The following is a 14,211-nucleotide window of genomic DNA, read 5'->3' on the forward strand; positions in this document are numbered from 1 at the left end:
GAAGAAAGAGAAAAAGAAAATATGTTATTTATTTATTTATTAAAATATTTAGTAAAATGTAAGGACGAAAATACCCCTTAAACTAACGACATATTTGGATGTCGTTAGATGGTGGGACGTGATTGGCCAACGTTTAAAACCGCGAGGAACGAAAATGATCATTAACTCAACTACCTTAACATCTCAAATCCTAATCATACTTCATATCATTAAACTAGAAGGTCAAGCTCATTAGTTTTTATAACCATCTCAAATCCTAATCATACTTCGTATCATTAAACTAGAAGGTCAAGCTCATTAGTTTTTATAACCATCACTGGTATTTTAATTTTAAAAAAACTTATATTTATACATGATTTGTGTTTCTTAACAAACAAAACAAAAAAAAATATCAATTTAGTTTTTGAGACATTTGAACACTAATTTAACTTATTACATTATTACATGAAATTTAATCGAGAGATATGCAACCTTTAAAGTAGCTCAAACACTATCTATTTAAATTCATTAATCAAGCCGTCGCTAAAGGAGTTTCACCCATTTAGCAACACTTGGCACACCCGTATTCACTGCAAACACCATATAATATCCCGGTGGTGCAACCCTCCCGTCTGGTGGTGCAGTACACGCAATCCTATATAATCCCCACCCATCGGGAACCGCACTCGACACCACTAGCTTCACCAGCCTCTGCCCCTGAGAGAACGAATGCGTCGCAAAAGGGGCACTCGCTATATTAATCTCAACCACCCCCACCACCGGGAGCTCGGTGGTCACAACCACATTGAACCCGCCCCCATAACTAATCTTCTCAGGCAACTCAACGATTAACGGCCGGATATTTGCTTTCTCGGCTAGCAAATATTCGGGCGAGAACGCTTCAATTCTCAATTCAGTCGGGAACTCAGCATTAAACTTATAGAAATAATGCGGGTTGCTCCCGGCGATCAGTAGTCGGGCGTCGGGAAGCAAATTCGCGGAGAATTCCCGGGTTGAGCGTCATGAACCGAAGACCCACCGGCTCATCGGGTCGGTACAAAAGCGGGTATAAACAGGGTTGAGACGCCATTTCGAAAGCCTTGGGTACCCGCTTGCGCTCCGTTTATTATCAAAACGTCACCGGTCGGGAGCATCACCATATCCCCCATGATTCTCCCAAACGGCATGTCCTCCATTTCCCATACCGGATCGGGTTTCGTCGCCTCGATCCGACCACAGCTACCATGCGCGGGTGTATCTGTGCTCCGCTCAATAAACGCTCCGTATTGCATATTTCTTGGAATTACAAAAAAGCGGCCAACTGCCGGTTCTCCTCCCGCAGAGCCCGCGTCTCAGATATTTCTTTGGCGCGAGCTGCTTTTAACTTGTCGTTTTCACGACAAAGCAGCTCGACGCGGGGCTGCATCCGGGCTTGGAGAACCCGAAGCTCATTGGTTAGCCTACCCTCCTGGTAGCTAGCCATGGCTTCCCCCAACGCACCATGAGGAGCAGCGTGGCGAGCCCAATCCACGCACTCCACAGGGGTGCGAAGGGTTGTTCCTCGGCGTATGTTCCATCTTGGAACATACACTTCATTGGAATCCGACACTGCAAAAGAAACAAAGGCAGTTAGGAAAAGATGACAAAAATATACAAAGGAAAAAGAACCCTACGTACCTGTAGGGTCAATAACAGGCCGATAGCCGCCAAACCCATCACCTGAACCTAAAGGAAATCCATCCAACAGGTCAGGCAGACGGGAAGGTGGCATAGATCGGCGGGAAGCCCGGCGCGTACCTGATGGTCCGGCCGTCGGTGCCGGTGGCGCAGGTATAGTGGCAGCCGCTGTGGTAGCCATTGTTGGCGTCGCCTCCTCAGCAACAGTAACCGCCGGCTCCGTGAAAGATGCTGTAAAAATTGCACTCACGGCCGGCGGAGACACCTTCTCAGCTGGAACAGCCTCAGGAAGGCTGGAACCAACGGAAGCAGGCGCAGACGCCTGGGTCGACGCCTCGGGAAGGCTGACCGAACCTTCCCTCATCGGCGGGGGAATACTTGCTCCAACTCCACCCTGGAATGCGTCAACATCCACACCTGCACAAGCAAAAGTGTTAGAAAAATTTATTTGAAACAACAAATCTAGACAAGAATTATGGGGGTACTTACGGGGTTTCTTGAGCTTGAACGTACGGACGAGCGGGGGCGAACCCGATGGAGCCGGCCTCTTGACACCGGTAACCGTCGTCGTCGCTGCCTCCCCGGAGGTAACAGCTACAGCCTCCGGAGCGGTGGTCTCCTCACCACCGGGCTTCCCCGCCACCTCTGCACTATCTGACTCCGAGTCAGATAGGACTACCGGGTCGGCCGTAGAGGCCACCTTCTCCTTGCCTTTCCCGACGGCAGCCTTTTTCTTCCGCACCAGTGGAGGACCTTCTGCGGATTCCTCAGAAGAAGAAATGTCAACTCCAGCAGCAGGCACAGCATTGAGAGGTTCAGGGTAGAAGATAGGCTTACCTGGCCGTCGGTGGCTCAGGATCTCTTGGCCTGGCGGGTAAACCTCCACGAACCGACCCGCGGTCTGCTCTAAGATGGGCAACTCGTTCTCGTCCAGAGCACGAGTACCCATCCGCGCGGGACCATCTTCCTCCCGCGGGTTCAGGAGCGACTGAAGATCGTTCCCCTCTGAAATCAACAAGAAAGTTAGAAAAAATCGAAGTCAGCAAAATGAAACAAGACGTACCATAAGGGACAGAGTTCGAACCATATTCAAGGACGATCGGAACCTTATCCGCATTCGCCGCCTTCCACACCCGGCTCATCCCCAGCATCACCATCGCCGACTCCGGAAAACGGAAAACCGGGGACTGGACCCGGGATATCTTCGAGAACCATTCCGCCTCCTCGTAGTTGAGGGCGGGAAGGTTCGGAAGCGCCTGGCCATTCTTGAACTTCATGGCGATGGGGATGGCGCGAGCGGATATGAAGAAGAACTCTCTTCTCCATGAGCTAAGACTCCGCTCGGTGGTACAAATCTTTAATACGGGTTGTAAGAGTGTACCACCCCTGGATGCACCTCCAAGTGTAGAAGGTCATCAGACGGTCAACGAGGGGCTCAAGGCCCAGTATCCGGCACACCCACTCAAAGTGCCGGACCTTGGCAATGGCCATGGGGTGCACCTCTGTCAGGTGCACACCGTGCCTCTCCAGGACACGGTACACAAACTTTGTCAACGGAAACCTAAGGTTTCCGTAGACAAAGAATGCAGCATAAACCCCGATCTTGCCACTAGGGGCATCGTACACAGTATGGTGGGGTTCAGGAAACTCAGGCTCGAGAGACTCGAGCATGAACTTCCTGACGATATACTGGTACAGATCGACAGGAAGAGAGCACTGGCATTCGCCAGCAGTCTTCTGGTCATCAGCATCATGAGAAGACATGGTGGAAGAAAGATGAAAAGAGATTTCAGGGTAATGCTTTACTGAACAGAAAAATTCGCCGGAAATTACTTGAGAAGAAGAGATGAAAGTGAAAAGTGTGAATTGCAAATAACCCTCTCCCCCTTTATATAGTAATCGCAATTAATGCGATGAATTTAATACGGAAGAGAGAGAAATCAAAGGTGCAATGAAACTATGACGCGTGGCAAAAGCAAGCTGGCAACATCTGTCACAAGGACGTATGCCAGAGATTTCGCGGCTACGCGCCCGAAATCCCGTGCCCACGCGCCTGAAAAAGCAACTGGAATGACCACATAATGTCATGTCGCCATAACTTCTTGCACGTCCTGACACAGTCAGAAGAAACCGTCGCACGACGTTTCAGAGGTTTGGACTGTTATCTTTTCACCAACTCTTCGAATTTCAAAATTCAAAATTTGAAAATATTAAAAAGTAAGCGGGAAAATACCCCTTACCCCTTGGCAAGCAAGTAACCGTAATACGGATGCGGGTACAGTGTTAAGGCAAAACCCTTCACATACCTAGCACCCGCAGGGAATTGAAGCCAAGAAAACCTTGGTGAACGAGTAACCGTAAGACGGATGCGGGTACAGTGTTCAGGCAAAACCCTTCACATACATAGCACCCGCAGGGAATTGAAGCCAAGTACCTCGGCAACCAAGTAACTATAAGACGGGTGCGGGTAAAGTGTAAAGGCAAAACCCTTCACATACCTAGCACCCGCAGGGAATTGACGCCAGGAATACCTTGGAAGTAAAGTAACCGTAAGACGAGCGCAGGTACAGTGTTAAGGCAAAACCCTTCACATACCTAGCGCTCCGCTGGGAATTGAAACCAAGAAGGATCTTCTGGGCAATTCTTGCGGAAACGGAAATAACATCCCCGCATAGCGGGAACGTCGAGAACTACGTTGTTTGAAGCTCCAAGATGGAATTGGTGGTCTTAACATAATTGATCACTATGTTCAAAACTACCAAAACCTCATGGAAAATACATACAACTGGGACTCAATGCTCCTGACTTGCGAGGAGGTTACAGACCTACCCGCATCATACCCAAAGACCAAGCAGGAAACTCGGGCATTTCTGCAAGTGACAAGGACTTCCGCGGAAAGAATTCCCATGGAAAACCTTACAAAACCCCTTTTCAAAACCCTTTGCTCAAGTCCAAAAGTTCACCTCACTTTATTAAACACTCATGAGAAGAACATTGGACTGGGGGGACTTGAAGAGGTAGGTCCCAGCAGAGCCCAGTTGGACCCGCAAGACTCACCTTAAACAGGGACGTCTGCGCAGACCAACTGGATCCGCAGGACCAACCATGCTCAGAGACGTGACGTCCTTACGCGCAGTACGCAAGCTGGTCCCGCAGGAAATGCCTCCCAATGGTGAAGGACTCCGCCTGTCCCCGCAGCCTCGGATACAAGCCATTAGGGAAGGCCACCCGCGCAGCATGGCTACACGCACAAGGCACTTAGCTCTCGATCACAGTGTCACCTGAAGGAATGAGCCAAGCCGGGAGCAATCCCGCACAGAGGCGGGAGGGGGAATACTCCCGCCCAAATAAGCTAGTCCGTATACTGAAGGATCTTTTACTGTACCTGACGAGGTACAGACAAGATCTGACCAAGAATGCGACAGCTCACTGACAGCAGCATGGCAGACAGCACGCCACAGCACTGTGACCAATAGCCGCCGCCTACCCACCAACTCCTGCCATACCACGTGCCTAGCCTGTAGTTGGCAGAAGAGGAAGAGTGCACGACACGCCTGCTCTGTGTCAGCCGCTACCTATCCACCACTCACAGGCAGGGCACGTGCATAGGTTACAGTTGGTAACGTGTTGGGCCGGCTAAACCCCTTGGAAACCTACCTTCGGCTATAAATACCCCAATGGTATGATCATCTTACAACATCTTATCTTATCATATATACCTGATATCTGCTCTAGCAATCTCTTAATATACTTTTATATTTAAAGAGCAATCTAGTCTGATTCTCACGCCGGAGGGTGGTCACAAGGAGGAACCCCCCCCTTCTCAGTGACGAGCTCACGGTGTCTGTTTTGCAGGTTATCAGAAGAACCATCTTCCAAGGGTCTAACCCCTCGTGGGAAACAGCTCTCCAACCCCCAGGTTACCAGTAATCTGCCCGGGGTCTGGTTAGTGTTTCTTCACAATCGTAGCCGACGAATAATCCCCGGTTAGCGCAAGCATTGCTGACGACCCTGCCGATGGGTAGTTGCGTGGACCACCATCCAGTTACGGGTATTGCTTGAGTACAAGGTTTTTCATGTAGTCGTATAGTACGGCTCGATTGTTGGCAAACACGAACAAGTGACCGTTGGGAAGCAAATGAACATAGGGGTAAAGATTATCCATCTGGGTGTCCTTGGCTTCAGCTAGAAACGGGAACTCCACCGCACCGACACCGTGTTTTGCCGGAAAAAACTCCACACTGGTTGCCGCCCTACCGCCGACGATTATTACCGATCCGTCCGGTAGTATCTGGTTCGTAGAATACCATCTACCTGTTAAAAACAAATATATGTAATTAATAATTGTTAAGAAAAAAGTTAAATTGATTTGAGTTTATGGTATCAAGAGTAAATTAAACTTCGGGCATTTTCAAATGATACCATCTTTCCATAAAGTAAGAAAATAACAAGAAAAAAAATTGCCTAAATTTAGAAAACGGAAATTGTCATTTCTCTAATATTAATAATTAAAATTAAAATATACAGCAAATATCCTAAAAAAAAGTTAAAATAAAACCTAAGTTAGTTTCTATATATTCAATTAAGCGCTTATTTATTTCTTTTCATTTAATAATCTCGGGTTTCTCACACCTAAGACTATGAAGCTGTTTATTCAAGTTTAACGCGTTATGCATAGCAATTTTATTATTATAATATCTACCAATATAGTTTATCAAAGACTTTATTTTAAAATTCAAAAGATGCTAATGGCACAACTTGTCAACCGCTTGCATTCAATTTCAATGTAATTTGGGGGGGGGGGGGGGGGCACAAACATCATATAGCAATTGTTGAATCCCTCAAGTCTCTTTACCTATTAAGTTTAAAAATAATTATAAATTTTTTTACGAATTTGAAACGTGTACATTCATATTAATTTGTAAAAAGACCGTGGTAAAAAAAGAACAAAATATCAGCTAAAAAGAAAAGAAACACGTATCAAATGTATGGGAAAGACTAAAATACAATTTTGTTCGAACTTAATTCTGTAAAGAAACTTTACTGAATCGAACTTAATTCTGTAAAGAAACTTTACTGAATATATTACTAAAACAACTTTGTGAAAATAAATAAATAAATAAAGTACATTACTATATTCCAGAAAAAAGCCAATGGTTACAACAGTACCGTGTGATAATGCAACCTCATCCAACTCTTCCCAGTCACAAAGCGACGTCGTTTCACACGGCACAAACTTCCTAACCTTCTTAACCCCATCACCGTCGCCACCGGTTTGCAAAAGTGTACCATCGGGTAGAAACTGACCGGATGAGCACCACGTGTCGGTTAAAATCATCAACGGTCTTATTTGTCCCGTAGTAGGGTCAAGAACAACCGAGTGAGCATAGCAGTCATTTTTAAGAACCGGGTCGTGCGGGTCAGTCCGGCAGTGGCCGGGCCGGAGACGCTTCCGGGTGGTGCCGATGTCGGTCCGGTCGAGGAGGATGACGGTGTTGAACCGGGTGACGGCGGTGTGCATGGAGGCTATGCCGGCGTTGGCGACTAGAAGGTCCCACGTGCCAGGGACGACGCTCGTGAGGTGAGAATGAATAATAGGTGGAAGAGTAAGTGAAGAGGAGGAATGTGGGATGGTAGTAGTACCATGTTTGTGTTTGTGTTTGTGTTTGTGTTTGTGTCAGACAATAAAAGTGGAGTGGAATTGAGTAATATGTGTGATGTTGGAAACGTAAAGGGAAAGTGTCACTTGATGGTCATAATTGATGATTATGAAATATCTATGCATTATTTAAAATATATTATTTTTTCACATGTTATTAGAGTAGTCACTAGAATGCTAATAAATATTATTCCTAGAGACTTATTAACAAAGTTATAAATTTAACTTTAAATATTGTATTAGATGGGCTTTTTGATATTTATAAATATAAATTTTATTTACCATAATTTATAGAAAAATTAGATTTTAATAATTCATATTATTGATTATTGACCAATATTAATCTCAACTAAAAATCTGACCAGTGTTGATTTTAACTTTCACTTTCATGACTAATAACGCTCCATAGTCTAACATATCATTAACTCCGTTAGATTTAATTGCACATATAGTTCTTATGGTTTGGTCAAATTACGATTTTGGTTCAGAAGCTTGCCAACTTATTATATTACCTTTCAAAAAATAAAATACATATTAAAAAAATTGAATATTATATAGGATTTTTAACAGATTTAAAAATAATAAATATACATATGAAATATCAAAAAGCCCACACCCCTTATCATCCTCATCACATCATCGAAAGGCCTGCTTTTCACCGCCGACCACTGCCACCACAGGCCACCGACGCCAGCAACAACACCACTCCGCACATGATACATAATTAAAAGATGCTGATTAAAACAATTCGTAATTACGAACATGATACAACATCGTTTTCATCATCTCCGTTAAAAATGATTTTTCAAAATCATGATACGACGTCGTTTCCGTCAAACATGGTTATGAAGAAAAAGCAATCGGAGCATGATCAGACATTTCGATGCCGTTTCAGTCATCTGCGCAGAGGTTTTGTGGCAAGTGGCAAGTGGCGGCGGTCGGTGGTGGACAGACGTTTCGATGACGTGATGTAGATGATAAAGGTGGTGGACCTGGGTTGTTTAATGATTAAATTTAAAAATATATTGTTTTCAATTTACTGTTTTTAATTATATTTATTTATATAAAGCATTAAATTTTGATAATTTGACAAACCGTAATCTAACGGAGTTCATTATATATGAGACTCGGGAGCTCTATTTGTAATGAAAATGAAAGCTGGGATTAACACTGGTCACATTGTTAGTTTAAGTTTATATTAGCCAATAATCAATAGTCTGGATTATTAAAATTCAATTTTCTTATTTATATGTCAGTAGGTTAGGTATTCATGTACTACACATGTTGAATAAAAAGATACTGAAAGAGAAAAAAAAAAACATTGATACAAAATTAAAATCCAGCCGGTCACTTATTCTACTCGTTGGCTCTTCCAATCTGATCCATAAGTATTTTCTTTAGATAATATTATAAGGATCGAAAGTCGAAACATAAAAACAAGTGGATGCATGGAGCTTTGATAGTATGTGCAATGCAAGGAAAGGTCTGATACAAAATTTTTAACAAACAAATATTTCTAGGGTTTTGGTATAATATCAACAAAACATAAAAAAAAATCTCACAATAAACCATATACACCATCTAAATTATTGATGGGTGGTCCATGGGACAACCCTTAAGTGAGTTAATACCGTAATAATCATATATTGAATTGGTTTATCTTGTGGAATTAGATAACTACGGTATTTTTGGTGAATTGTAGGTTCAAAGGAGGTTCCGGGGCCTATTATGATGAATAACGAAGAAACCTAAGGAACCGGAGACGCGAAAGAGGTCAAAAGAAGTGAAAATGGAGTCGCGTGGCTGAAGTCCACCGTGGCCCACGGTATGTACCGTGGTCCACGGTCCAAAGTAACAAAAAGTAACAGAAGGCACCGTGCCGTGGCGGGTACGGTGATCGTGGGGTGAACCGTGACCCACGGTTCCACCATGGGCCACGGTCCAGAGTTTTCAGGAAGACACCGTGACCCACAGTGGAGACCGTGGGCCACTGTACGCAATTTGTAACTGCCGTTTTGACAGATTTTATTCAGTTTTCTCTTGTCTTTTCATCTATCTTTGGATTGCAAACAACTTGGAGACAAATTTTGGAGAGCAAGTATTTTATTGTGGTGATTGTAATCGTTGAATTGGAGTTTGGATTCAACTACATACATTAATTGATGCTATGATGAACCGAATGATGAGTGGCTAGTACCCTTTGTGTTCTCTCCCGAATTGTAAGGTTTTCAATTAGATATTTGTTAATCGTTTATGTTATTTGTGGGATAGTATTTTAATCTTATGATTATGTTGCTATGATGATTGTGAGTTTGTTTGTAATTGTGTGTATGGTATAAATTCGTGTTCTTGACTATCCGTTCTTCGTGTCATAGGTAATCGAGATTTAGTAGAAGAGAATTAGGGTTAACAATACTAAACTGATTATTGAGAGACAACCTTGCGTTTTTATAATCCAAGTACTTAGTCCTCTTTTATCACATCCAAACGCATTTTCACGAACGATATTTGTGTAGTTCATCCCACAAGTAAACATTAACTTTATCAACATTGGGAACCTGAAATCGGGAGAGAGCATTGTTTCTTATATTGTTTAAAACTCGTTTAGTGCTTTAGTTATTTTTGTTAATCAAAACCAAATAACCAACTCTTTGAATTTACTTTTGCACTTAGTTTAATATAGTTTAATTATAAAGCTACTTAGTAATACATTTTCCACAAACTCCCTGTGGTCGATAGCCACTTATTGCTATCTAACTAGTTGTATTTGGTTTATTTTTGAGTGAGTCTTCAACCTCACGTCAAATTTTGGCGCCGTTGCCGGGGAGTGGTGCGCAACGTGTGTTAGCTTTAGTAGTTTTTGTTTGTTATTTTCAGGTTTACGCTGGTTGTGTTAGTGTGCAGGTACCTACAGGTGTATGCATACTAGAAGCTCTAACAGGCCATCACCGCTAGTTATTGATCCCGAGATTGACAGAACACTTCAAAGAAACCGAGTTTTACTTAGAGAGAACAAGCTTCTTGGTTCTCCAACTGCATCAAATAGCAACATGGATTCACCAGTTCCCACTTCAGGTCAAACAATCCCGACTACACCTCCACCAAATCCACTTCCACCGATCACTACTAATATACCTACAACATCAAGTGAACTCCAACCACCACCCACAACCGAACCCATAGCTGCTCAATTCACCTACGCAACATCATCCACATTGCCACATATTACCAACCTTTTCCATACATTTGGTTCATCATCATCTCAACAACATTAACAACCACCCTTTCAACAATCACAATCAAGCTACCAATATCAACCCCAACCTTTTATGCAACATTCAAGAACACAAGGTGACGGATACGGATACGGGTTTGACAGTGAATTTGAGGGGTATGAAGTAGATGGTTACTACATGAGAGGTGATGGAAGCAAAAGGGTATATCCGGGAAAATTTGGTTATGGTCAATGGCATCAACCGGAACCGTTGCAAGAGCTTAATCGACAACAACCACCGTCGGTTGTCCAACAACAAGCTCAACCACTAGTTCAACAACAAGCTCAACAACAACCACCGGTTGTTGTTAGGGTGGTTGTTGTTAATCAAGTTCAACCGCTACCGATTATTCAACAACCACAAGGGCAACCTCAAGATCAACAATTCCAACCGCAAATGCCCCAACCACAGTTTCGACAACAATTTGCGCAGCCAAGGCCCGTTTATAGGAAAATAGGTCAACCAAGAGTACCAATGGGGGTACCAAGAAGGCATGCAAGAGAGATGGTAAGGGGGATTGAAGCTCATTTCTGACCCATAATTACTAATAATCCGTCTCCGGTGGTTATCCCTCACAATCAACAAGGGAGGACATTTGAAGTAAGAACCAATTCCCTTCAAAGTCTTCCGAAGTATAAGGGTCTAGCAACGGAGGGACCTTACTTCCACTTGGAGGTATATGACTCAATTTGCAACACAATTGGGGGTCAAGGTTTTACATCGGATGAAGTCAAGTTGGTTCTATTTCAATTTTCGTTGGAAGACAAGGCAAAGAGATGGTTTTATACTTTGCCTTCAGCATCCAATTATACTTGGGCCGAAATGCAACAAAGATTTTTGGAAGAATTCTATACGGCCCAAAAGACCAACGATGCGAGAAGAAGTTTGAGAACCTTCCAACAACAATCGGGGGAAATGTTTCGTGAAGCATTCGAGAGGTTTAACATGATGATTAAAAATTGTCCTCATCATGGTATTGCTTTATGGGAATTTTTGAATGCGTTTCATGAGGGTTTGAGTATGGAGGATGAACGTGATTTGCGGTTGATCACTAATGGTACATTTGGTACCAATTATGAACAAGATGATTGGGCGTATTTGGAACAAATGGCGGTTACATCGAAGAGAAAGGCTCAAACCGGATGAAGGCAAGACCGACGATTGGTAGACCACAAGTGCAAGCTGTGGAAGAAGGAAATGTACAAACTACTAATGAAGTAATTGATGTTTGTACAAATTGTAATGAATTGGGTCATGCTTCGGATGTGTGTGTAGTGGGTCAAGCACCGGTGGAGGAGGTGAATGCACTTAAGGGGGAGGTGGTAGGAATTACAACATGAATTCCAACATCTACCACCCCGTGTTGAGAAATCACCCGAATTTTCGATATGGAAACCCGACCACTCAATCTAACCCGAATTTTCAAGGAAATCAATATGAATTTATGCAAAAAGTTGAAGCTCGAGAATATGATTTAAGATGTCAAAAGTCTTCTAAAGAAAGTCAAGATCTAGCTTTTTATGGTGTGTGCATGCCTTTAAGCTCGACAATTGCTCCAATCACAACATTTCTCAGATAAAATGCACAAGAAAACTCAACAACAACTTATAGTGATCCACGTTCATGCTTCTTTGCTTCTGGAGGTTCTGGATATTCTAGTAATTTTGGACCTTCGGCTACTGCAAATCAATATTCAACACCACCGAATGTGAATATGAAGGAAGCTGAACAAAATTTTTCCTTCTTGAGTGCCTTCATGACTTCTTATGAGAATCTGGGTGGTAGTAAAATTGACACAAGTGAGTTAACTGATGAAGATTATGACCAAATGGATCGTGATGATTTGGAGCTCATGGATTTAAAATGAAATATGGCAATGATAGTCAGAAAGGTGAAAAAGTTCATGCAAAGGACTGGCAAAGATCTTCCATCATTAAACAAGAAGGTTGGGTTCGATAAATTGAAAGTTATGTGTTATAATTGTCAAGAGTTTGGACATTTTGCCAAAGAGTATGATAAACCAAAGATGGAGTATACTGGTCCTAGAAATCAAGATCGAAGTTCTTCTGGGAAAAATGGAAATGATACTGATAAGTCTTCTGGAACTAAACCATCTTCTTCTGGGTCACAAGCTATGCTATCTAACATGGATGGAACTGATTGGTCACAAAGATTGTTGTGTAATTACAATCAAGCTAATTTGGTTATGTTCGGGTCAAATGAAAATTTTCAAGATGCAAGTGGGAGTGAGCTATCTTCTGACAATAATACTGAGTCTGATTCTGATGATTCATGTGAGAAGCAACCAACTAATTTTGCTTGCATGGCCAAAATTAACGAGTTTAGTCCTTCTGTTTCTTGTGAGAAAAACAAGCCTACGTTAGAATCATTGAAAAATCATAATAATTGTTTAGTGAAAGAAATTGCTTCACTTAAAGATACTTATAGGCAATATTTAGAATCTCAAATGAGATATTGGGAGAAAATTGATGCATTGTCAATAATAATCACGATCTCAAAGCTGAGTTGTCTGTCAAAATGACAATTAACGATCAAAAATTTCAAGAAATCTTGAAACATCATTCTAAGATAACTGAGATTGAGAATGAAGTTCTTGAGTTGAAAAATAAGTTAGGCAAGTTTAGAAACTCATCGTTTTTGCTAAATGAGATAATCGAAGTATCCGGTAAGCAAAAAGAACCATGGAAATACTAATTGATTATCTCTTCTGCCATTAGCATCACCAAAAATCCCGTACAACACTCTAAAACGAAGCATATCGAAATTTGATATCGTTTCATACAGGATTGTTTTGAAAATAAGTTAATTGATATTGAGAAAGTACGTACCGACTTTCAAAAATCCGATCTATTTATCAAAGCATTTGACAAAACTCGTTTTAATTTTTTGCTTGGTTGAAATGGATTAAAAACCCTTGCTGATATCCTGAAACAAGGATAATTATCTTTATTCTCGTTTTATTTTTCATTTTATTTTATTTGGTTTTGGATTTTGGGGGTGAAATAGAAAATACAAAAATATCGTGCTTTTCGTTTGTATAGATAAAATCCAAAAACATTGAAAATTTTGAAAAAGGCAAAAATATTGTATTTTTTCTTGTTTAAAATACTTTGAAAACCCAAAAACATTAAAAATTTTGAAAAATCAAAATATTGTTTTTTCTGTTTGTATAGAAAAATCCGAAAAACCAAAAAGATTGTGAAGTTTTTGTTATGTTTTATAAAAATTGAAAGAGACAAAAAGATTGTGTTTTTTGTATGTAAAGAAAAAACCCAAAAAGATTTTTGCATACGTTCTCTTAAAATTATGTTAATTACTTACATTTGAAGAACATATACGTGTATATGCTTGGTCCTGAGGTTTACTTGCAAAATTCAGGATAGCCATTTACTTGACAATGGAACGTAGTTGGGGCGTTTGGTATGCGTTTTACTTTATTCTCTCGTTGAAAACTATGTCGGTTATTTAAGTTTGTGGAACATGCTTGCATGTTTTGGCCCTGTTATCTACTTATAGATGGATAGGATAACCATTAATCTATAGACTGAAAGTGACTGGGGCCATTAATTTAACGAATGACATTTTTAAATTATTTTAAAA

General features: G+C 41.7%; 1 pseudogene across 1 annotated transcript; it reads right to left on the reverse strand.

The window, feature by feature from the left end:
* Positions 1-429: 429 nt before the first annotated feature.
* On the reverse strand, positions 430-7,314 carry LOC143637091 (aldehyde oxidase GLOX-like; annotated as a pseudogene). The gene is made up of 4 exons (XR_013154373.1): positions 6,826-7,314; positions 5,618-5,970; positions 2,011-2,033; positions 430-1,275 (listed from the first exon to the last, which is right to left on the reverse strand). The product of XR_013154373.1 is annotated as an aldehyde oxidase GLOX-like (transcript).
* Between the last annotated feature and the right edge of the window lie 6,897 nt (positions 7,315-14,211).

Source organism: Bidens hawaiensis, unplaced genomic scaffold (assembly GCF_021521415.1).
Source record: "Bidens hawaiensis isolate Kalapana, Puna unplaced genomic scaffold, B.hawaiensis_p1.1 tig00000602_1, whole genome shotgun sequence".
Taxonomy (NCBI): domain Eukaryota; kingdom Viridiplantae; phylum Streptophyta; class Magnoliopsida; order Asterales; family Asteraceae; genus Bidens; species Bidens hawaiensis.